This window comes from Magallana gigas, chromosome 1 (genome assembly GCF_963853765.1).
Source record: "Magallana gigas chromosome 1, xbMagGiga1.1, whole genome shotgun sequence".
NCBI lineage: Eukaryota > Metazoa > Mollusca > Bivalvia > Ostreida > Ostreidae > Magallana > Magallana gigas.
In genome coordinates this window covers 37,852,993-37,875,940 of record NC_088853.1, presented here as the reverse complement: position 1 = coordinate 37,875,940, position 22,948 = coordinate 37,852,993, and the positions used below count along the sequence as shown (strand labels likewise).

The 22,948-nt window shown below is 33.2% G+C and overlaps 1 protein-coding gene and 1 long non-coding RNA gene across 2 annotated transcripts in view; one reads left to right on the top strand and one right to left on the bottom strand.

Moving 5' to 3' along the window:
• Positions 1-22,948, top strand: part of LOC136270124 (kappaPI-actitoxin-Avd3e-like) — a 173,966-nt gene that overhangs the window by 48,158 nt on the left and 102,860 nt on the right. The window lies entirely within an intron of this gene.
• On the bottom strand, positions 376-5,566 carry LOC105344939 (uncharacterized). Its single transcript, XR_010707833.1, has 7 exons — positions 5,377-5,566; positions 3,678-3,900; positions 3,332-3,509; positions 3,065-3,233; positions 2,695-2,867; positions 1,755-2,424; positions 376-574 (listed from the first exon to the last, which is right to left on the bottom strand). It is a non-coding gene; the product is annotated as an uncharacterized lncRNA (long non-coding RNA).

Below are 22,948 nucleotides of genomic sequence, written 5' to 3'. Positions count from 1 at the left end.
GTACTAAATTTTTTTGTAATATCTATTATAGTCTTGCCCAGACATGCAGTCATATAGGGGGCTGCTTTTTCATCTGCACCACCTTCATCTGACAGAAGTCCTGAAGTCGGAGAGTGCAACATCAAAGATCTGCCAGTGGAATGTTCCTCGTCCGATGAAAATGGACCCTAAACCCCTAAAAGAGTGGAACTTGGGCAGACCAAAGATTTCAGCTGAAGGGGAACTCCAGTATCGGGAGAGAAAACAGATCAACTTTGATCCCCGACATCCCGAAGAGAGGGCATTCAACCAAATGAATGCACTTCAGCAACTTCAAACCCTTAAAAGCCTATTTCCCAAAACTGGTAGGATACACAAACAAATAAAAACAAACCATTTTCAATGAATTATATTATTTGTTACACAAAATTGTACATGTTTAGTCTATAAAATAAAAAACAAAATCAATTCTAGGCATGAGTCACTTGTGGACCATCCCCGATGACACTTTTGATGTTGTAATGGAAGAGGAAGTTAGGACACTGGAAGATCCAATGGAGACTGCCATGAAGGGTCTCATCTTGTCAGCAGAGAACTGTAAGATATCAAGTCATTAGTTTAATTATAGTGATAATAATAAGTGGAGAAGTTATACATGTACTATTTAAAACTGTTTTTAATATGCAGTGTCCATGCCAGTTTCAATTGATGACAGCTTGAGTCTGTTCATTGGGCAGAGGACAAGAAGTCAACGAAAATGCCAAATCTGGAAGGAACTGCACAAAGGGAGAATCACAAGCTCTCTCTTTGGCGCAGTTCTCGCCTCTGGGCCCAGTCCAACCAGCTTGATCAAACAGGTCATTCATGGATCAAGTTTGGACAGGTATGATATTGAGACTTTGAATACTTAAAACATACCAATGAATACCATTGTTCATCTGAATCTAACTAAATTTTTTAATTAGTAAATTCAAAGAATTTATGTCATATGTATTGGAATTTTCTAGGTATCCGACACTCCCTGTGCCAGTCAGGTGGGGAGTTGAGCATGAGCAGAATGCCCTGGTAGATTACTTGGCCCTCCAGAACGCCGTTACCAGGTGAAGAGTGGAGGAGTCTGGACTCACCATATATCCATCCCATGCATTTCTAGGAGCTACCAGTGATGGATGGGTGTATGATGAGTCCATGCCAGAGGGAAACCAGAAGGGAGTTCTGGAGATAAAGTGTCCGTACTCCATCTCTAATGATGTCATTACACACAGAGAGGTACACTTTTTTATAACAGTAAATGTAAATGTGTTTATAATTATTTTTTTTGTTTTTATGAGTCAATAAACTCAATTTATGAACAGTACATTTATTTGCTTTTCAATAGGTTCACGAGTTGGTAGGGAGGAAAGGTTTTTGTCTTGAGGAGTCAGAGAATGGCCCAAGACTTATGAGGGATCACAGCTACTATGCCCAGATTCAGGGGGAGATGGCCATCATGGGATGCGCATGGGGCGATTTTGTAGTGTGGACTGTAGCTGAGCAGAGCAACTGTTTTGTGGAGCGAATTTATTTTGATCCTGATTTCTGTTCTTTTATGTTGCCAAAACTTGTTGAATGGTTCATTTCAAATATTTCACCCTCATACATTAAATCATAATTGCCCCTTATTTTTTCATTTTGTTGTTTTTGTGAGTATCGAACATAAATGTCACAGATTTATTCATATGGATAAACTCGAACTTTCACACATTTAGTACGTTAGGATATACAAAATAACTTACATGTACATGTTCTAGCTTTCAACTAATGGTACATCAATGTTTGTAAGCCAGCAGCACACAGCAAATATCTGAGACGCCAGTGGCACTAAGGAAAGAGAAAGTACTCCATCAAATATGTGAAAATTCTTAACACGCCCTATAGCCCTTTCTACGTGAATCCTTAATTTAGCAATTTCTTGAGTTTTTAACACATCCTGAGAGGAAAACTGTGAAGTAGATGAACGAAAAGGAGGAATATTTAAAGAACAGCCCTTTTTCTCAAGCATATCTGCAATAGTGAAACCCTTATCTGCCATAACTCCGTCTCCTTCCTCAAGCATGTCAAGAAGTAGAGATTTTTCAATCATCTGTCGATCAGAGACTCGTCCACCAAGTCCTTCTGAAATTAGAGAAATGACACCTGATGGAGTGATTCCAATAAGAAATTTAATAGTTGTGTGATGCTTTTAATGTGAAAAAGAGAGATTCTGGTTAACAAGACTGCTAGATTTCTGAACAAATATTTCTGTACAATCTAAAATAACTCTTAAATTAGGGAAAGAATGAAAACAAGAAGGGATATTCCTTTGAATGATATCCCTGGAAGGAAAGGGGTTCAATGGCCTCAACTCCTGGTAAAGCAAGCAGACCCAGGTTGTGAAATACTGTGAGTAGGTTCAAACAGAAACTCCTGGAACAAGGATAAGATGTCATACAAAATTTTAGGGCTTACATGGTCAGGACTGACATATTTGATACTTGAGCAACTCTCCATGTGTAAGTGAGTGTTTACAAATATCTTTTCAAAAATATTCATGAAAATTTATACAAAGATCTGTCTATTCGAACATGCCCATAGAGAAATATACCAGCATATCTTGAATATACAATCAATTTGGAAGACAAAGTAGGGAATGAATTTTTAGTGAAACAGTTTGCACAGGGTTCACATTAGACATACCAAAGCGTTCAGCAATATCTTCGACAAACAATCCAACTTTCAGTCTCATCAGTGTTGCAAGAAACTGGTCTATGGGCTCCAATGACATCAGTCGTCTTGGACGTGCCCTCTCCGTAGGGGTCATAGAGGTACCTCTCCAATATACCATCTTCTCACACTTAGGCACTAGATAGCTGCAGATACAATTTCCATCAACTGATTTCTTTGCTTGGAAATTATACAAGTTGTACATAATCATTTTGTTTGAGAAATTTAAACATTGTGATTAATGTTAATGATTAATTCATGAGGTATGCAAGTAAAATAATCACATGTTAAACAAGGCTGTTGAGTTTAAGATAACTTAAATTTTTTTAAAATAACCACTTACTTGAATAACCACAAAAACACTGCAAAGCTAGGCAGTCCAGTATATAATTTGGTCTTGGTGTCATCATCCTTTATCTTGTCAACAGACCAATGTAGACCTTGCGACCTTCTAATCTCGGATTTCAAAGCCAGGTTTTCTAGTAAGAGTGGGTCTGGATCACACTGTACACCTACAATGCATTGCATCATGTTTACAAGCATATCGTGCAAATTCAAATCTTAAGGTTTATATTAATCCATTAAATTTTGCCTTATAATTTAAAAATACCTGCATCTCTTGTATGTCTGACCCCAATGTCATCATCATCTGGTTCAATCACCAATCCCTCTGTATCACTGCTGGGTTCCTCGTCTCTGCTCTTGGTATAGGATGAGTGAATAAAGGTAGAAAAACTCAACTGTCTCTTCTCTTGCTCCTTCTGCTTACACTCTGTTTCCTTGAAGTCCTACAATTTATAATAAACAATATTACAACTTCATTTAAAACAGCTATGAATTTTTTATTATGTATGATATCATAATATTTTATTATATTTTTATGATGTTTTGTTTTGTCTATTGCCTAACCTTAATTTAGATACTGACCCCAGTAGAATTCTAGCTAATTCATGTACCTTTTGAATATTTCTTCTGGCTGCTCTGTTCTCCCTTTCAGCATTTACTGGTTTCTCCTTGTATGAGAATATGGTGGGAACATAATTCTCATCCGCTGGATCATCACTGTGCCAACCAAAAATAAAGTGCTCTGAACACACACAAGAGTGGTCAGTGGGAACAAAATCTTCCCTATTCAGAGCTCTCACCCAGAGTCGTCGTTTCTTTGCATCTTTAGGGAATCTTGAATTAATAAAAAGATGCACAATAAAACTTCTACTATATATACAGACTGTTTTAGCAACTATATGTGTACATGTATCACCAAAAATGTCAAATATTCATGTATGTTATTTGTTTGTATGCACGTTAGAATACAATTTAATTTATTCAGCAATCCGTTTGTAAAAAAAACTGCTTATGTAGTGTATTTCAAATACATTTTGTTATCATTTAATATTTAATCGTTTGATGAGATATCGGCGCTTCTGATTGGTCGAAAAATTTCTTTGATACCTGCATCAATAAAATTTTTGCCGGATCTACTTTTCTCAAATGTTCTCATCCAACACTATTTATAGAACGGGAATTTCCAAGATAAACACTGTCAACAAAGTGTTAAGTTGTGTCTGTTTTATTGTCAGCAAACAAAATACAACTTTATAAACATAAAAACTTGAAAGTTTAACCTTCAAAAATAAACAAAACACATTATTTGATTCACGAAATAGAAAATTAAGCGTCTTCTCACGATTTCGTCTGCTTGAGATCAATCAACATTTACAGCAAGGCTGGCTGTTCCTTTTCCAGGAATATTATAACGAACATATAGGCCTATAAACTTTCACGGTAACACTGCTGTTCAAATTTGGTAACAATAATTTTTAAATTTACACACGTACATGATCAGTCATCAGAATAAGCGTCGTAAAGAAAAGCTATGAGTGATGCATCAATTCCTTCGGCGCATTCAAGGCGGCTGATATACCATTTAAGTACATCACTGGCTATCTAGTTACCACAACGTTAACAAAAGTCGCTTATACATACTATTCTTTGTCGATATATCAGCTATTTTCGTCCACGATCGCCTTTCCTTGGATGGTTATGTCCAGTTGCATATTCCAGCGATCTCACATGAAAACTAGTTTTATTACGAGTTTTTCTGCACAGTAAATAATATCACAAGCTATCGCATGTATTTTCCTTTCGTTTTCAATTCAGCCGGTTCAGATTTTAACTCACTATTTGTGTTTAATCCATTAAATTCAGCTCAATAGCTCTGCATCATCATCAGCTGAAGGCGCATTCATTTTGAATATTGTTGCTGTTGTTGTTTTGTATTCATACGCGCCGCTTCATTTACATTATTTACATTTTTGATTAATGACACTTCACATTTTTTTATTTGAAAATGTTTTATTAAATGATAAGAAATGAAGATAATAATTTTTCTATTGATCGACGTATCAAAGAAAAAATTGACCGGAAAACTTTTTCATCAATGCGCTACGCGCATTGATGAAGTTTTCCGGTCAATTTTTTCTTTGATACGTCGATCAATAGAAAAATTATTATCTTCATTTTTTAAGTCAAACGACTTCTGTTTACCCAGTGATATTGCCTTTCTCAATCATTAACACACACAACCCCCCTTAAAAGGGGTACGCTTCCCATATGTTTTTATATAAAAAAATGAATAAAAACCTATTCAATTACCTGAAAAAACTAATCCCCTTCTCTTTTCCCTTCGCATCGTCCCTGTTAGTACACATGTAAACACTACAGCTTCGCACCATCGTAATCAAATTGCAGTCGATTAAACCGAAAGAGGCGTTTTCACTAAAACGAAACTTGCCCTGCGGAAGCGTTTGTACGCATGCGCAGAGAACAGCTCCGCAGTTACCGTGAATGCCTCTATTCTAACACGGTAAATAATCTATAAAAATCGCATCGGCACAAGTGAATATTGACATTAAATCAAAAATATTTTTATGAAAAATCCTTCGATAAGTAATGTATTTTGCAGTTCTTGCTTGGGGTTCACATAAATATTTCGTTTATTTGAAATATTGTCAAAACATTTCGCACCGCCATCGAAATTAGGCACATTTTTACCTTTTAGACTCGATTTACACAAAATCGGGTCAATCAGTAGGTTTCCCCCAGCAAGATTCACAGTGGTACTTATTTTCTCTCCCGATTTCACGTAAAATATACTAAGATTGTTTTTATCTTTCACTTGTGCCAAGCCGTTTTAATATGCACATACATATCACCATTCATTAGATTACACGTAGCAGGGGGAGTCTCAAAACCATTAGTTTATGAAGAGTTATTTACCTATTACGAACCTTTAAAACTGTTGATTTTTTTATACTCCATATCGGTGATATTGAATTTAGTATCACTAGTATTAACAACAGTGTCTATGTAAAGGAATGAAGCGGTTTTATTATGCACAATGAATATCACCTATTACGCTACGATAAATTCCCTAAGAACGATCGAAAGGAATGCAGATCGTGACGTCAAAGTTAATTATGACGTCATATCTTATGAAGTACAGATAAGTGACTTTCTAAATATCGAGCTGTGAAATTAATCGGGCAGCCTTAACATAGCCGCGTAAATACAATACTTGCTGAACGTTTGCGTTTAATTCAATTTTAATGAATTATTGATTTGGTATCCAGCGTGCTTCAAGCTACAGTATACTAGTTCTTTTTTTTTAGTGCCATTCAACATATTACAACAATCTTTAACTTTTTTAACAGCAGTTGCCAATCGAATTGAAGGTAATTTTATAAGAATAAATAGGTAGTCAGAACAATTCATGCACAGGTTCATGCACTTTAATGCGTCTTTACTCTACATGTTACGACTAGTTACCATGTTGTAAATTTTGTATTTACTGCCACCATGTAAATTTAAAAGTTAAAACATGACATCTACTGACACTAAAATACTTAGCAAATCTCAAACATTTATCTTCATCATTGCGTGATATTACGTGTTTTTCTTATCTTGTAACTCAACAAAATGAAAATATTTTTAAATGAAAGCTTAATAATGAATATACAAGCTATAATCCTACCTTTTACAGTTACCTTTCTGTCGAAGAGAAATTGTGGTTCCTGTTGAATATACCAGATTTCCAACATAGACGAATCCAAGTGCTTAATTGTTTGATATTTATAAATACCCCAGGATTCAAACGATGTTCATTCAAAAGTATTAAAAATTTCCAAGATTTATCAGTCAAAACGCCCCTGTTAGCTTATCAGGTTTCAATACAATGCTAAAAAATGTGATGTCTACGGAGATTTTGCATTGCAGCAAGCCCGGATGATAACGTTGAAAAATTGCGCGATGTATTCCGAGTGTATTCCGAATGGAGAAAAGATGTAAACATTTCCCATTATAAATCTCCGTAAGGAATCTGTTTTCGTTCCTGTGAATTTTTCCGAGTGAAAGATGATAATGTGTCAATGAAATTATCTTGGAAAATATCCCTTTCAACTATTTCAATTGCACTTCTTTCACAGGTAAGTGTATTTTTATTAAAAATCGTCCAAATGTGTTGCATAAATATCTTGGGACAGACTATAGAAGATGCGAACTTTCTTCTGTCACGACAATGTTCATTATCAGTCAAGGTTACTTTATTTTTAGCATTGAATTAGCCAATTCATTAAAAATATTTAACATGTACATGTAGCATGCATACCTAAATATGAAATTGCATGACCAAATTTTGTCTGTTTCCATAATCCTCCTGCGCAAAAGCTTTTTCAAACTAGTCCCTACTCAAAATATATGAGTTGTGTTTTGGTGGTTTATGTATTTTTTGTGTATGCATGCGTCAAATAGTAATTGTTTGTAACCTGTTGTTTAAGGTGCTTTTTTAAAAGGAAAATCATCAAAATAAATTGTGATTTTTAATGCCTGGTTTTTTAGATCGGTAGTTCATTATTAGCACAGTCTTGTAGTATACGAAATAAACGGGTTAACATTTATTAAAACTACAAAAATGCGAAGATGACTCGGACATTATAAATAAGAATTAAGCATTTCCGTTGTATTGTTTATGTCGAGGCATATATATCCATCAATTGATTGATTTAATTTAATTATTAAATTTTGAAGGTAAGTCTTATTTGTGTGCCGAAGACGACCTAACGGTGAATTTTGGGAATCTGTATTTTCAACACAATGTTATGTTTATGTTTATATTTTGAATCAATATCCATACATCTCCAAAACAGTGTTGTTTCATGGTAATGGTTATTTTTTATCAGTCTTTTAACTCAAGCCATCCGTAGCTTGTAGTGGTATACTCCTTCAAGCACAGACTTTAACAAACTTAAAATGTCCATTTGCGTTTTACATCTTGTTTATGTAAAACACTACTTTAAACTTAACCCTCCGGTAAAGATAAATACACGTATTTTATATTTATATCATCTAATACCTTCTACATGGAGCTAAAATTTGATTGACAGCATGACGCAGATTACATAAAATTGTCTAAAGAAAACATTCGTAAATAAAATTTGAGAGAGAGAGAGGGGGGGGGGGAGAGAGAGAGTGGGAAGGAGACAGACACACAAAAAGAGAGAAATATATATATATATATATATATATATATAGAGAGAGAGAGAGAGAGAGAGAGAGAGAGAGAGAATGAAATGCAAACAAAATAAGTTAGCAGATTCTATAGAAAAGTCGTTAGGAGTTATTATTTTGTTTTGTTTTAATTGATCAAATTTAAATGTGTCGCCTAGAAATGTCTACTGAATGAATCTGCATCTTTTTTTTTTATTCCGGAAACATCAAAAGTTATTGTCCTTGATGTAATTAGGTTCCTAATTTTTGCTTATACGTTTTTTTTTTGTTTGTTTGTTTGTTTGTTTTTTTATGATGTTGGAAAAACATGCATATCTTAGTTTTAAAAATTAGCTTAGAATGAGAAATTTTACTATAGAATCATTAGAATTTATGTCTCCTTAATTGTGGTAGTAAATTTATTCCATAGTAGCCTGGAAACTCAATGAAAATGCATCCTCTATGAAAACAAATTAAATACTTTTGTTAGATGACGTAGGTTCTCTTAAATAACTATCAATTAAAAACAAGTATTAAAAAAAAACATATCTTATTAATTTTTTTTCTTCCAAAAATACAGCGGTTTTTACACTGCACGAATTAGATTTGCGGAGGACCATTCCATATATCCATGACGTCAGGTGACGTTAAACAATTGGAGGGCAAACATTGTCACTCCTTTCCAAAGTTAACACCATCCAGTCCCGCACATTTTCGGTGTCATTTATCCCACTTTTAACATGCACCTTCATACTACATACTAGAATTTGTCAAGTTGTTGTAAGATATCTTTTGTGGCATATCTTTTATGTCCATAACTCTGTATAATATCTTTTGTGGCATATCTTATATCATTTATGTCAAGAAATCTTTAGACACAGTTTTGACTTTTGATAAAGAAATAAAGCAGAGTCTAAAGGTGCACAATCCATGCTGTTTAGAGGAGGGTGCTCAGAATATCAGTTCTTCTTTGAAAAAAGACAATAACAAACCGTCAACCATCTCAAAAATCCATTAAACGAAATACAAATTCAAGGCAGAGCAACACGGACCTCTTAAAGAAAGAGGTAGGATCTGGTGCCTATCCGTAATTCTGTGTTTCCAATTAAAAATCTTTGTTCTTTGAAAATAGTCACACATGCGTCATCTTCGGTGGTATCCCAGAACACTTTGGTCATAACATTTATTTACGGTTCTATAATGGACGATGTCCATAGACGTTAAAGTTTTAAATTTTTTAAACTCAATTTTAAAGCATTGGTGGTTCATGTTTGGCGATAAAATGATTTTTTTAAAAATTCAAATTAATTGAAACTTTCACAAATTTATTGACGGTTTGTGATCCACAATGACTATGGGCGTTGAGGTTTTTCACTTAATTTAAAGTATTGGTGGTCAATATTTGGCAATAAAATGATTTTTAAAATTCAATTTAATTGAAATTTTCACAAACCGACCTTCATTAGTTATTGTTCCTACATATGAAATATCCTTCATCTTTATGCATTGAAATGGTATATTTCAAATAAAGAAGAATGCGTGCAAATTATTAAAAAAGACCAACAAAAAAAAAAAACCCAAAAAACAAAAAAACTGACATCTCAATGAAGCATATCCTATCATAATATATAAGCTGTATATTTTATGGGGGGTTTAACAAAACCAGATCTTTACTTATTTCTCAGAAAATACGTCTAGTTAAAATAAAAAAAAATATTGCTAGTATCAAGAGAAAAGTTCGCTCGCAGTCGAATTTGTCCTCGAATTTTTCAATCAACCCTCGTATGTATTGCTTGATAACAATTATAGTGAAATTAACTAAACCACAAAACTGATAGCATACATGTATAAGAAGCACATCATTTTGCCCTTTAAATTAAAGTTTAAGATTATATTCACCATGCAAGTTGAGGGAATTTAAAGTTACATTCTACAATATCTTAATAGGTCATGCGTTATCCATATACTTTAATGTCAAATTCAAGGTGCATATTCATTGAACAAAATTCACAATTTTTGAAATTCCTTTGGTGGAGTATCTCTATTTGATAACGACTTAAAACTGTTATAATTGTTAGTACATGTTCCGGACTACTCATTTATTACTTACAGAATGCGGTCGTTATGCATTGTATACTTTAAGTTGACTATGAGTAACTATACCGACTTTATTGTGCACGAAGGCTGGGATGAATTAGCATATTGGTAATACATAAACTGACGTTAAGCTGACCACATCTCTCTCCACCATTTTCATTATCTTTCTCTCCCTTTCTGAGCTTATAATTTAAATATTCAAAACGGAACCAAATTCAATTTATGTTTGTAGGTGGGTTTTTTTAAAATGCCGTTTGATTATATCGCTTCCATTACCATTCGTATTCATGATTGATATAAGATACTGATTAAAATCGGGATTAAATTGTTCGTTTAACAAGAACTATACACTCACTACTCAGTGAAGCATACAGTAAACAATAAAAAATGGGAAATAAAAAAACAAATGTAATACCCAATTCTTTATGACGTATCAATAATGAAAATTTACATTTGCAAATACGCTTCCTTAAAATGACTTATAGGGTAGCGGACACGTTCTGTGTTAAGTTTTTTAATGACAAGAAAAAATTGTTAAATGGTCAGATTTAAATATTTGTTGCTTATATATGTAAATATTTGAGGACTTTGCATCCTTTTCTTTTATTCCTAAATCAACACTGGCTATTGCCGCTGGTTTCAATAAGTGTATGATTTAAAATATGTCTGTGGAGTTGTATTCGCTAAATATCTTTATATTGAAATGATTACGATAGTTTATATCATCCAGTTATTCCAAATCTTCTCTTAATACACCACATACATAACGTTTTTTAAAATACTTAAAACATTTTTATCTTAGACAACCTTGATAAAAATATCTAAGATGTTTACATGTCTTCTATATGACCCTAACATGTAGGAAAAAGTGTAATCAATATATTTAATGCATGAAATTTAAATCTGCTGATTCAATGTTGATGCAATTATTCAAACGATACATTTCCTTTCATAAAACAACAGAAGATTAAAAACAAGGATTTGTTTTAATTATTTTAAGATGTTCCATTTTGCAACAAATCGTTTCGTATAGTGTGTTAAATGAAGCATTTTGCTGCATGATATAGTGTATATCCAATAATTATTTTGAATCTAAAATGGTTAATATTATTATGGCTGTAAGGAATTCTTTTATTCATCAAACTGTCCAGACATTGCCTTAACGATAGGTGCCTGTACAATCCAAAAATGCCATAACTTTCAGGGAGCAACATGCTTGTAGGGCCTAAGTATAACTATTTGGCCTGCATGACGTGTTGTCTTTTGATTTATTTATACAGGCATACATAATTAAATCATGAAATCACAAATAGTGATCACTGAATTCACATTTCATTGGTGAAATAAGCAATCCATTGCAAGTTCATCATGTCAGCAATATCTGTTTTTTTCGGTATTGCAATGGATATATAAAAGATCTAAGCTTGAAAACATGAATAATGTTTTTACTTAAATCCCCAAACTTCTTTTTAGGCAACATTTAAGGAGCGGCGACTGCCTCTGCCGCCTTTGTACATGTACCAACACACTTGGAATACCAGTTCCTAGAACTTGAGTACCCTTTTACTTGAAATTTTGTGCCTACATACATGTATCGCACACCGATTTGAACAAGGAAATTTATTCTTGCTAATGATAATCGTTTAAAACATTTCATGAATTTTAGCAAAACTCATACCCATTTAGTACAGCAAATCTCATTTTACTAAAGTAAAAATAAAATAGTGACAGTACATTATTCAAAACTGTCCATTGCTATCCTGATGGCTATACATAAAAAAGGAATTAACCAAGATTTTACATGTTTAATCGAGTAATGTAAAGTTTTCTGATGATTCAAAATGGTGGAAGTGGATGGAAGAGATTTCCTGTTTGTGGCATCCTCTTCTTCAATAATATGGATCGAATTTTATCCTTAGAAAAGATAGAACAGAAGTATAGAAATCGTTTTTAATTTTTCTTATTTTTCGTATTTTAATTAAATTAATAAGATATGTTATCAAAACATGTAAACGAAACCCTTAAAATAAATTGACACGATTGAATAGCAAATGTAAAACAAATAAAACATTACATGGTATGTCTATATTACATCCAATCTTAATTCGTTGTCGCTGTAAATTAGTCCGAGAGGCGTCAGGCTCGTATTTAAGCAAAAAAGTCTGATGTCAGGAAAAGCCTTTTCTCATTACGTCAAATTGTAATTTTATAATATTAATTTGATGTTTAAGTGGGTATATTAAGGGTCTCCGATCATCAGCATAAAATTATTGTTTTTATCATAAAAAAGTGTTTTCATCCTTTAAACTTTAATAATGGAATGAATAGCGTACACAATTTGATGTCAAATTAAAAAACAAAAACCAAACAAGTGAAAAGCTGTCAATGTGACAGCAAACCGGGTTTTCTTTTATTGAAACTGTATCCATAATCCATGTCAACCCTTAACCAGTGAAATGGAGTACCCTACATGTATATGCAACATTTTGCCAAAAAATGACTAAGTTCAAAAGCTAGTATTTTTTTCATAAATTATCGGAAATCAAAATCCTAGCAATATGCACACCTCTGATATATGTAAAATTGATCTGCAAAAGAACAACTTCCTATCTTGAGAACTGTAGGTGGAGTTATCCGTACAATGAGGGTACCCTATACGCAATATTTTGCCAAAAAATGACTAAGTTCAAAAGCTGGTATTTTTTCGATAAATTATCTGAAATCAAAATCCTAGCAATATGCACACCTCTGATATATGTACAATTGATCTGCAAAAGAGCAACTTCCTATCTTGAGAACTGTAGGAGGAGTTATCCGTACAATGAGGGTTCCCTATATGCAACATTTTGCCAAAAAATGACCAAGTTCAAAAGCTGGTATTTTTTCGATAAGTTATCGGAAATTAAAATCCTACCAATATGCACACCTCTGATATATGTACAATTGATCTGCAAAAGAACAACTTCCTATCTTGAGAACTGTAGGAGGAGTTATCCGTACAATGAGGGTTCCCTATATGCAATTTTTTGCCAAAAAATGACTAAGTTCAAAAGCTGGTATTTTTTCGATTAATTATCGGAAATCAAAATCTTAGCAATATGCACACCTCTGATATATGTACAATTGATCTGCAAAAGAACAACTTCCTATCTTGAAAACTGTAGGAGGAGTTACCCGTACAATGAGGGTACCCTTTTGGCAGCCGCCCGCCCGCCCGCCCGCCATTTTCACCATTTTAATAACCGGATTTTTCCGTTGGAAAACCCGGTTAAAAACGATTGTGACTCGACTTTACTTTTAGGCAGCAGGTTTGTACGGATCTACTAAACTAACCATTTCGTAAATTGGTATGCGTTATATTACCTTTTTTGGACCAATATAGTTTTTCATAAAAGGAAGATTTGTGGTACCAATTGAAAAATCGGATATGTTATCGAACATTGCTGAGGATCGGTGATAGTTAAGATGTTTAAATATATCACAGTAGGAATGGTCAGAAAGCAGGTTAAAATAATGCAATGACTTTGGATTATCATTGATTTTAAATGCTATAAATAATGAAATGCAACATCAAAAATGATGAATGTCATTCTGTACTAAAGTTATTATATATCACCTTCTCGTCTGATTTAGATAAATTTTCCACTTCTCTCTCATCGCAGCTCCTCGTCACCACTGTACTCCTCACTGCCATTGTACTGTATAGAACACCGATGATCAATAGAAGCATATACTTCATCTGAAATAATAGCGTTTTCTGGGTAAGATTTTTTCTTTTAAATTTAGAATACAAACGGCTTTTATATTCATATAAATGCTCGAGTCTTAAAAACTTGGATGGTAACACAGTCAATGATGAATATCATGTTAGAGATGTATGTTGAAAAAAAAATACATGGGTAAATGTGCATTTATCTTACACAAAATTAAAACATTACTCTTTAAAGCAAAACACGGAATTAAAAGAAAAGTTGTGTTTTACTGAATAGTATACAGTTCTCGTTTGTTACTTACTTCAATTTAAAAATTGATGCATAATTTACTAGACATTCATTTGAATACATATTATTCATCCTGTGTTTAAATAAAGACAAGAAAAAGTTGTTTTTAAATTTATGGATTCATTAACGTCAAATAAAACACATAGTTGTATTCATCAAGCAAAGTTCAAACAAAGTTAAAATTATGATAACGAATTGACTAACACATTGTTTTTTTTTAATGAACAATAGACAAAAGTGGGTCCATCAACAAGAAACAAAATAAGGAGTTTGATAAAGAGTATGTCATTTTAAACATGTAAAAATGATGCAAACATTTTCTTACCTTTCCAGGGAGTCAAATAGTAGCAGAAAATTGACGTTTATCACTAAAAAACATAGGTCCAAGAGCTCCTCTTATGATTTAATGGATAGACACATCATATTTTGGGATATGATAGAGACTGTTCTACATATGTGCATTACGGTTTTGACAAATTAAATTTAACCCTGAGGCCCATAACCTACATGCCTGTTGATGCCCTTTAATTAAGGATCAAGAATATACATGTATATGGTTAAGGGGTAGGGATCTCAACCGTTTTCGAGGTATTCGTGCACTTCCTGTTCGAGGGGGGTCACGACCACCCCCGGGGCCCATGTCCTACATACTGTATGATGCCTCTTGACACAAGGAACAAGAATATATATGGTTGAAGGGTGGGGATCTCAACTGTTTTGAAGATATCAAGGGACTTGCTGTTCGAAGGGGACAGGACCACCCACAGGCCCCATGACCTACATTACATTTGATGCTCCTTGACATCAGAACCATGAATATATATGATTTAGGGGTCATGATTATAACAGTTTCTGAGATATATGGTAATTTCAAATCTATAAATTGCCAGTAACAGTCAATATATGATTATGAAAACCCTATATTATTCTCTTTGTCCATTTTCAAGTTACCATTCACAATAGAGTCTACTATTCTTCCTACAAGGTTCAATGTTAGACCCCACACCGTTTTGACCCCCCCCCCCACCCCGAAAAGTGGTTGTCTAACCCAAAATGAGAAAAATCAAACCAGGATTACACAACTCGATATACAGGCCTATCATATCCTTGAGTTTTGTACAATTCTGTTCAGCCATCTCTGAGAAACAAGTTCAAAGCGGGAAAGAAGAAGACGAAGAATAATAATACATGTATTACATGTGAGAACCGTACAAAAACAATAAGTATCCAAATTTCATTCGGGATAAAGATTAAATAGAGATAGGATCATCAAACATCAATAATCTAAATATAATTGGCAATTTCTGATTCTGAGGGGGTCAGGTTAATCCTGACCTCTTAGGGTCATGACTTGCATGCCATTATGATCTGATGCTCCATGACCTAAGGAGGAATAATATCTTTGGATTATCTCAAACTGTTTCTATTAAGAAAGAGGATTTTCTATTCGCGTCCTCTTTTTTCAGTGCAAAATGAAAAATGAACGTAATGCAATAGCAGAAATGAACATGAATTTTATTCATTTTTGTTGTTGAACACAACATAAATTCGGGAACCCGCCATCTTTTTCACACAAAAGCACATTTTACAGTACCTTTAAACCTTCATATTCCACAATAACAGTCAAAACATCGGTGACTCCACCAACTTATTTCATCGAATATCTCACTTACAAATAAACTTGGTGGGTCCACCAATGATAAAATATTGGCGATTCTATTTTTTTAAACAGCATCAAATATCTCATTCACACAGGGCCCTGGTGGTTCCACCAAAATTCAATTGTGAATTTGTCCGCATACAGTTTTGTATTTCATTCAAAGATTTGGTGAACCCACCAACAGAGCAATGATAGCAGCACATGTTATCAAACATTTCCGTTTTGATGAAACCTTAATTGGTGATTCCACCTAAATACAAATATGCAATAATCGTTTTGTCTTATACTTAACTGATTAAATTTGGTGAACTCAGACTTTCCTTATCCAAATATTTGGTGGATCCACCAAAATGAAATTATACAAACAAATATAGAGTACAAAGTTGGTGCATTCACCAACAGTTTCTAAACATTCATCGATGGCACTAAATAAACAGAAACTCCACAATACATGTCAGTTTATATACAAAACAAGAAAGTTGGTGAAGCCACCAAAAGATTGACAAAATTCAAAATACCCCTACTTTGTGGATCCACCAGATATCAAGTTATACGAATTATTGAAAAACAGATTGCAAAGTTGGTGGACTCACCAAAGAAACCCCCGGCCGGTAACAATTAGTTTATTGCTGCTGTTGAATACATAATTGGTGGGCCCACCAATATGAATGCTATGTTCAGTTTACATAAAAGATCAGAAAGTTTGTGAATCCACCAGAAAGATCAACATATCATCACAACTCATAATTGCCTTTGGATTTACAAAGCCATCAAAAAAGGGAAAACGTGTAGAAAGAAATTTCAAAGAATATTGAAATATCATAAAGTATTTTTGAATTACAGTCGTGAAACATTTTATTACTTGCTTTGAACAAAGGGTTTACTTGTAACTTTTTCATCATCCATGATCACGTTTTGTATTGTGTCTGCACGTATTTTCTCTGATTAGAAAACATTTTACATATTTCCTGCGCATGTGCGAAACAATGTCTCTATCTATTCACAGCAGTGTTCCTTACTGTTCTTATAAAGCTTAGTTTTTTTTCACAGATGTTTGGTAGTAATCAATATGACAACTTATTGACCATTTCCAATCAGTCAAGTGGATTAAACTTCTTTCTTCCAAAATGCAGTTAAAGATAAATGGGACAAGTTTTGGTATTCCTCTTATAGTACGAACTTTGCGACACTTAAACCATGTTTGTTTACCTCCTTTGGGTTTCTTGTTACATGTAGGAGAGTCATCCATCCTTATGTAGAACGTTTTCACTATCTAATCGTTGTTTGTAATCTTGTAGTGAAGTGGACGAGTAAATTTTCTTAATTCACACATACTATTTTGCATCAGGGTGTTAATGTCATAATTAAATTTATAATCATGTTGACGTTAAGAAGTAGCTCAATGGGATCATCAAAAGTTTCGGCATCATTTACTCCTCAGTTTTTTAGCCTTGTTGCTAAATCATGCATTGACATCCTCATGTGCATAAGAAAATGGCACCTGAAAATACATATTTTTTTTCAATTTTTTTTAATTAGATCTTCGATAAAGGCAACAAATTTATGTTTCCTATATCAAAAGTGATAATGCATTTCTATCCTTAAAAATGAATACATTTTGCCAATAAAATAATGAAGTAACTGCTTACACCTTCAACGGGCACCAGGAGTGTGGGGGATTTTTTCTTCTTCTCGAAAACAGTATTTTATCTGATACATTTAATTTGGGACGGTGATAAAACTAAATAGCGACATTTAACCTAAAGAACAAAATCTAGAAGAGATACGTCCCACTAATCATCCCCTTCCCCGTCTGTAATCAATGTCCTAATGCATGTACAGCTGTATTTATGCGATTATGGGTTCATATTTGATACAATAGATATTGCAAAAACGGTAATATTTTCAGCTGCATCATTAAACTGCATATTGAACAGTGGAAAGCCGGAAAAGTTTGTATTTTTTCCCGTCAGATGCAACAAAAAAATCTAAGCAACATACATGTACATCAACTGAATACAATTATATATGATCAATATATGATCAATTTCAGTTAAGTTTTTAAGCATTGTCAACTCCTCAGAATATCACACCAGTTGCTACTTCATTTCATTTTTAAACCATAAGTCAAGGAAAAGAAATAAGGAAAAATTCGGACACAGTATAACGTACAAAAAAATCTTGATGAACACACAAATCCCCTTAATGTTTATCATCTACTAGATCAAATACGTATCATTTGTTAAACATGGATTTTATTTTACTACTTCCATCCCATAATTTACATGTTAAATGCCTGTGAATTCATTTTACTATTTATAAAAGAAGTTGTTGTTAATTGAATAATTAAGATATTTTGGGTAAATCAATAAAATCTGACTTTCAATTCAACTGCGGTCAATAAGATACAGATGACTTAAATAATCAGAATACATAGTGACTGTCAAGAATATTTTTTCCTTAACTAACGCAAATCAGCATAAACCTAATTAATATAGTACAAACAGATTCTTTATCAGTTGTTATCAATTTTTCGATGAAAATCAAATCTTGAATAGGACACAATTTTATAATGTAAATTTTTTTACAAACAGCTGATGCATTAATTAAAATTTAGCGTTTAACTTTATATATCAAAATGTCGCAAAGTTTGATTCATAAAAAGCAATTTGAAATGAAATTTCATTGTTTTGTGTACACGTCATATTCAATTTCTGTTATAAAAAAACTAAGCTGGGGAAACAACGTTTTTATTTACATGAGGCCACACGACCTAAACGATTACATGAGTAACTTTAGCCATGCTGTGAAATTGGAGATTTTTTCGAAGCTATATTTATACCTTATATCCCAACCTTTTTCGTATGTCACAAAATTTGCAAAAAATATGAAAATTTTGTAACTTCTTGTATAATCGTCAGCCATTTTCTGCGATTAAAAAAAACTAGGCAGTAGCATTCGAATTTGAATATAATTGTTGCGAAAAAGCGAGTATTTGATTATCGCAAAAATGACCAGATATACATTATTGTCGTGATTATCCCCCAGCACAAATTTCAACAATTAACAATCGTTATGAAGTTCAAATTGGTCGTCTGCATAAATAATATTATTTCTTTTCTAGTCCACCTAATCTTGATTATTCTTATTTAAGTTTGTGACTTAAGTTAATATTAAGAAGTATCTAAATCAATGTTCAACATCAACTTGAATTTAGATGAAATAATGAGATAATGCGCAGTGTGTATCTCGGCTGAGCTGGGCAAGGCACGTAAATAACATGAATAAGGATAAGATAAAAGTCCGATATTTGTTTGGATGACAAAAATTAATTTCTCATTTCGACAGATTATTAATTTAGTTAATAGACAAGTAGTTATTTTAGGGGTTTTTTTTTACTTATTTACTATAAGGACATTGTATACTAGAAGTTCTAAAATATTTTTTTATTGCGACTTTCATATAATTGAACATATGTTTTTTTATTTATTTGATTTTCAACAGGGATTTGCTTTGTATATTTGGTATTTTTACAGACAAAAAATGAATATCGCTGCGCACAAAACTTGATCAGTATGATGCATACAAAATCAGTACTCTGTTTTGCATCAGAGCTCTGGGAGATTGCACATTCATGTTGTTCAATTCTAAATTTCATTAATACTTCAGGTGACCTTGAATAACTTAACATGTGATCATTATCTGTCATACATTATTGTAGAATATGGGATCCTCAGTGACGTTAAGATTTATAAATAAATGCAGTTTTTTGTATATAAACTTTACATAAATAACATTTTTCTGTATGGCAATACAATTTATATGATAGAGAAGAGTGGTCATACGTAAATAGAAAGAGCTATGTTCACTTAATCCATACAACGGTTTTGTCTATATCCCAACTACATGTACATGTTTTTGTTATATAAACAAGACACTTAATTTGTGGGGGAGGGGGGGGGATTTTAAAGTTTGATTCAAGGTCCATGTTTTATGAATCAAAATATGAAAAACAAATATTGCAAATAATATTTGCAATTCATTTCTTTCATAAATATAGGCAAAGCAATCTACCGTAAAAGACATCAACATCAAAACATGTGTTATAATCTTAGAGGCAAATATATCATTATACAAATGTAAATACCGGTATGCATCACATTAAACTAAATGTGTGCTCTTTTCGAATTTGCGAAAATGTTCTGAATTTTCATGTAGCCTGTACTAAACTTTTTTCTTAGTTTATGAAAATCAAACCTTTCTACATAATACTTGTGTTTCTTTGACAGACCTTTGAAGACTACGACGAATTTATCTAGCTCGAAGTTCTGTAGCTTCATGTCCCAATATTGATGCAATATTGTGATTTTTTTAAAGGAAGACTATAAACATAATCTTTACTATATAAAAGGATATATTTATAAACGTTAAGTGTATGACAACCTACTTTTGAATGGATCCATTCAGCCAGTAGATTCATTAAAAGGCGCTTGAATATTAGTATTGTGACATCTGATTCAAACGTAGGATTATGATCACAGCAACTTCCGAGTCCGATCGTGTAGCCTTTTCCGTGGTGTTCGAGAAAATCACGGCACATAACGGAGGAGGCTATGTAAGATTCTTCTAAACGGAAAAAAGGAACATTAGAATAATTTGACAGTGTCTTAACATGGTCAATGCAGACGTATTTGACAAACCGCCGAGAGAAATGCCGAGATTACCACCAATGTTATTGAGATATTTTTTCCTAAAAATGCACTGCATGAAATAGAATTTTCCAAATTTAACTATAGAGTTATTTGCCAGCAGGCATGATAGGTTTTCGAAGCCTTCCGATGTTCTGACACAATCGGATTGTTCTCGGCATGACCCGCTATCCAAAAGAGAAACGTCAAAAGTAATCTTCACAATCGTCTGTTCCTTGACCCATTTTTTCAGAGTCCACATCGTTAGTATAAATGTAGGGAATTCTTAAGATTATGTTTTTATTGGTTCGAAAAAAAGCAAAATATTTGTGACGTAAAATTTGTACTCAAAGTAGTCTAATTTCTCTTTATATTTTAACTTCAACAATTTAAAAACGTACCTTTGACTTAGGATTTTTCTCCTCTTCATCCATGATTTACATGCAGTAATCAAATACGTTGTTTGTATCCTCGAAATGCAAAGCTTGTAAACATCTGAACCAATTCTATAGCGCAGACCGACCTGTTTATGCTAATACAAAAACGACACAGCATGGCTCCACGGCAACAGTTCTACACTAATTAGGCCGCACCTTAGACCACTCAGTCTAGATTTATTTCCCAATGAACAAAAGACGTGTCTTCTTTCAATATGTAACATGCTCTACGATCTATCAAAGTCTCTCTCTCTCTCTCTCTCTCTCTCTCTCTCTCTCTCTCTCTCTCTCATTTTATTCAAGTGTTTTGGTAAACGGAAGAGACGTTACTTTATGTCACACACTTTTATATCAGAGAGAGAGAGAGAGAGAGAGAGAGAGAGAGAGAGAGAGAGAGAGAGACATTTACATGTAGGCAAACAAACGGACTAATAGACACTGTTTGTAATTTGTAAGCATATAGCCATAAGATAAGTCATGACATTTGACTCACGGGTTTGTAAAACTTTGCAAGGCTAACAGGGTTGTTCACATAATATTTCTTATTAATATCAAAAACTAACTCACAATGTTGTACGAGGATTGTCCCAAAATTACGTAGATAAGTAGCGTTATTCACTCAATAATGAAAATAGAAATGAAAAGTTAAAATCAGCATAAAGAAATGAATATCGTGACGAAAAGTACTTTTTAAATTAAATAATAAAGAAATTAAAAAGAGGATAAAACTTGTTCATGCTCATTTTTTTCAACCATAAAAAATTGTTTCATTTCGTAGTAAAATGGCGACGTCAGCGTTTGAGGCGACGCAAAAATATCAACTTTTGTAATGATCTTTAAACAGATCTTAAGGCGATATAAAAGTATTCAAAATTTACATAATTGCTTAGAAATGAAATTTGTGATCAAATAGTCAAGCAACAAAGAAAGTCGTCATACGAGTAAGATGACATCATGTGCATGGAGAAAAACCTCCATCGATAGACAGACGTTATACAATAGTAATTGATGCAGGCATGTTTGTAAACGAGACATCGTAAATATGCATGTGGGGAACATGTTCAAGGAAAATGTTTTCTCTGATGTTGTTAAAAAATAAAACGATTACTCTAAAGTTTCCCCATGTAATTTGAGGATATGTACATGTATCATAAAACTTCCGTGAATAATATGACATACGTTTGTATTACCTAATCTAAGGGAGTTTTATTACAAATGAGATATTTGCGTCTATTTTGAACTGCCGGTCAATAGACTGCGATCCATTAGGCCGCCGGTCAATTGGACCACCGGTCAATAGCCTGCGATCTATTGGACCGCCGGTCAATAGACTGTGATCTATTGGACCGGCAACGTATATCATGTTATAATGTTACATCCTTTCTCAGAGAATATATATTCCTTTACATAGACGCTGTTTTCAGTACTTGGTGAAACCAAATTCAATGTTATCAAAATGGAGTATCAAATAAAGCCTCATAAAAGTTAAAAGACTATTTAAAATATAATGGGTTGAAGACTCCTTTTTGTGTAAACTAATATTAAATTGAGATGTTGTAATGCATGCAACAGGTTTAATGCATGTAAAAGATTAAAAAAAAATCTTAGTATATTGCTTAATTGCACGAAAACCATCTGCAATAAGCAAATTGTAAACCCGGAAAACCAAAAAAGGAATTAGGTAATAAAACAATTATTTAATGCTTGAACAGTCAATAGACCAGAATTTTCTTTTCCTTGGTGCAAGGAACAGCTCAGTATGATCTATTGCCCTCGGCCGTTGGCCCCGGGCAATAGATC